General features: G+C 47.1%; 1 pseudogene; it reads left to right on the forward strand.

The window, feature by feature from the left end:
* The first annotated feature begins 1,563 nt into the window (after window positions 1-1,563).
* On the forward strand, window positions 1,564-1,854 carry LOC148777410 (cystatin-B pseudogene; annotated as a pseudogene).
* The last annotated feature ends 1,838 nt before the right edge of the window (window positions 1,855-3,692 follow it).

The raw sequence follows: 3,692 nt of genomic DNA on the forward strand, positions 1-3,692 counted from the left end.
GCTATGGCAGGAGCAGGGGGCCCTGGGGCAGGGCTTCACCCATGGTCACTCAGCACCCCAGAAGCCAAGGTTTCTGATGTCCTGAGGCTCTCAAGCTGTCTGCTCTGGACCCCAAGCCCTGGTCCAGCCACACAGGCATGCTGGGAGGGGAGAGAACAAAGAGGCAGCATGTGCCCCTATTTTCTGGCCCCACTCCCCCGCCCCCCATTAGCCGAGCGAGGATTGTTTATATTACAGCAGGAATTATTCCAGCCCTAATCAGAGGCCCTGCGAGGTTTCGGCATTCGAGGTATTTCTTTACCCAAGGACACTCTCCAATCCTATAATTTCCATTTCCCCAGACGCCCCTGATTGAAAGCAAACATTTTATATTTGGAAAGGAAAAGGGCCATGTGCTATTCATAGCCCAGCCAGGCTGTCCAAGCGGGGCAAGGGGGCGGGCCTGGTGGGATGGACGGATCTGAGAGGGCAGAAGGGGCGTGGGCTGGGTCCCCGGCGTCGAGGGGGTGGGCAGACCCTAGAGCGCTTTGCCATGGGGAGACTGAGGATAAGGTGGGGAATGTGAGCCCCTTTCTCCTCTTCCATTTCCTCACCGCCTCACCAAGTAGCTCCCACTATTTTTTCCAGGTAAGGACATGGATACCCCCAGTCTTGGAATGGGGCTGAATAAAGTATTAGTACTGTAATTCTGTATGGTCAAGGGGCCCCTGGTCTCCACTTTGGGCTCAGCCAAGGTCCCAGGACCAGCTCCTATGTCTCTTCCCAGCGCTGCGTGTCCCTCCCAGATTACTTACCTGCCATGACCCCAGACTCTCTCAGGGACCAAGAGGTGCACCAAGGTCACCGGCTAGCCTCCAGGCCTGGTCTCTGCCCTCACCTTTCTCTCCTGACACAGGGTCTCCCCTCTTGCTATGTTTCAAAGGTCCAGGCAATGACCATGTGTCCCTTACTGCGACCATGTCCCCCTTACTGGGGGACACATGGTCCCCCCTAAGTAGCCGATGTGTATCTAGCCCTTTCTGCATGCCCAGTACTGCTAAGCCTTTTCTAAGATGCTTCTATTAATCCTTTGAAGCAGACATTGTTATTACATTTTATGGATAAAGAAACCAAGGCTTGAAGGGCTTAAAGAAAGTCACCATGGTCCCATTTCTGTTTTCTTGCATTTCAGTGTCTCACTGCTTGCTTCCTAAGGCCAGTGAGATAAACTGAGGCACGTGTCCAGGTCACAGCTCACTGGTATGGGCTAAGTGACAGGCATTTGATTCGCATTTGAATGAATGCATCTCAGGGCAGCAGGGACACAGTGGGAAGCTTTGTTTCCCTCTGTATTAAATCTGTACTGTTGAATGATTGAGAGATAATTTTTTTCTTAAAATTTAATTTTTATTTTTATCAAAGTAATTCATACTTAGTTTTGTTAGCTGCTTTATTGAGTATAATTTATGTACAATAAAATGCACATAAAATTCCTGCGAGTGTCTGCTGCTCCTGCGCGACCACTGGTGCAGCGGGACCACCGCTCCATGACCGCCTGCTGGTGTCCGCGGACCCATCACCGAGATGATGTGTGGTGCGCTCCCCGCCAAGCAGTCGGCCATGGCTGAGATCCAGGCCATTGCTGACAAAGTGAAATCTTCACTGGAAGAGAAGAAAAATAAGTTCCCGGTGTTCAGCACTGTGGAGTTCAAAAGCCAAGGGGTTGCTGGGAGGACCTTCTTCATCAAGGTTCAAATGGATGATGACTTCGTGCACGTTCAAGTGTTTGAAAGCCTTCCACAGGAGAACAAGCCAGTGGCCTTGACCGGCTATCAGACCCACAAAGGCAGACAAGATGAAGTTACATGCTTCTAGTTCTGATTTTGCACAGAGTCCATCTCCCACAAGGGTCTCTCCTCTGCAAACTTGTCTGGGACCATAGGTGGTGCCACTTGGGGTGGAGGTGAGACCCACATCTTGGGTATCTCCGTTCTTAGCTTTCATTGTGTTCATTTTTTCCCCATCCAATCAATGATCTTAACTAAATTACTTTCAAGGAGGGCTTCTGTTATCTTTAAATACATACATACATACATACACATATATATATATTCTGTCTTCACACAAAAATGTAAAAAGTTGATTGCTTTTTGAAAAAACTTTATTGTTGATATAATTCACATACTATATAGTTCACCTACTTAAAGCATCCCAGTCAATATTTTTTGGATATTACATTATTTTCAATTGTGGTGAAACGTGTACAGCATAAAATTTTCAATATTAATCGTTTTAAGTACACAATTCAGTGGCAGCAGTTATACTGACAATGTTGTGAAACCAAACAGAAACTGTCTCCATTAAACATTAACTCCATATTCCCCACTCCTCTCAGGCCCTAGCACTCACTTCTTTCTGCTTCATTGACTATGCTAAAGCCTTTGATTGTGTGGGAATACCAGACCACCTTACCTGCCTCCTGAGAAATCTGTATGCAGGACAAGAAGCAACAATTAGAGCTGGACATGGAACAATGGACTGGTTTCAAATTGGGAAAGGAGTACATCAAGGCTGTATATTGTTACCCTGCTTATTTAACTTATATGCAAAGTACATCATGCAAAATGCCAGGCTGGATGAAGCACAAGCTGGAATCAAGATTGCCGAGAGGAAGATCAGTAACTTTAGATATGCAGATGGCACCATGCTTATGGCAGAAAGCAAAGAGGAACTAAAGAGCCTCTTGGTGAAAGTGAAAGAGGAGAGTGAAAAAGCTGGCTTAAAACTCAGCATTCAAAAACAAAGATCATGGCATCCAGTCCCATCACTTCATGCCAAATAGATGGGGAAACAATGGAAACAGTGACAAACTTTATTTTCTCGGGCTCCAAAATCACTGCAGATGGTGACTGCAGCCATGAAATTAAAAGATACTTGCTCCTTGGAAGAAAATTTATGACTAACCTACACAGCATATTAAAAAGCAGAGACATTACTTTGCCAACAAAGGTCCATCTAGTCAAAGCTATGGTTTTTCCAGTAGTCATGTGTGGATGTGAGAGTTGGACTACAAAGAAAGCTGAGCACCAAAGAACTGATGCTTTTGAACTGTGGTTTGGAGAAGACTCTGGAGAGTCCCCTGAACTGCAAGGAGATCCAACAAGTCTATCCTAAAGGAAACCAGTCCTGAATATTCATTGGAAAGACTGATGCTGAAGCTGAAACACCAATAATTTGGCCATGTGATGCAAAGAACTGACTCACTAGAAGAGACCCTGATACTGGGAAAGATTGAAGGTGGGAGGAGAAGGGAACAATAGAGGATGAGATGGTTGGATGGCATCACTGACCTAATGGACATGAGTTTGACCAGGCTCCAGGAGTTGGTGATGGACAGGGACACCTGGCGTGTTGAAGTCCAGGGGGTTGCAAAGAGTCGGACATGACTGAGCAACTGAACTGAACTGAACTGAGTAAGTATGAAGCAGTATCTCATCCTGGCTTTCATTTGCGTTTTCTTGCGGCTGAGAGGCCCTCCACTCCTGGGTGGCAGATCAGCTCCAGGTCAGACAGCGATTGCTGGGTGGAAGATAGGCCCCAGGGTGGCCAGCAGCAGCAAAGAAGCTGGGTAACTCTAGCCTCCCTGGACTCCCTTCCCCGACACTCCAGCAGGGACTTTGCCTCCATCCTGGGCCACACACTGACCAACACCC

Source organism: Moschus berezovskii, chromosome 7, assembly GCF_049115385.1.
Source record: "Moschus berezovskii isolate FMDL1 chromosome 7, NW_MosBer_1.0, whole genome shotgun sequence".
Lineage (NCBI taxonomy): Eukaryota > Metazoa > Chordata > Mammalia > Artiodactyla > Moschidae > Moschus > Moschus berezovskii.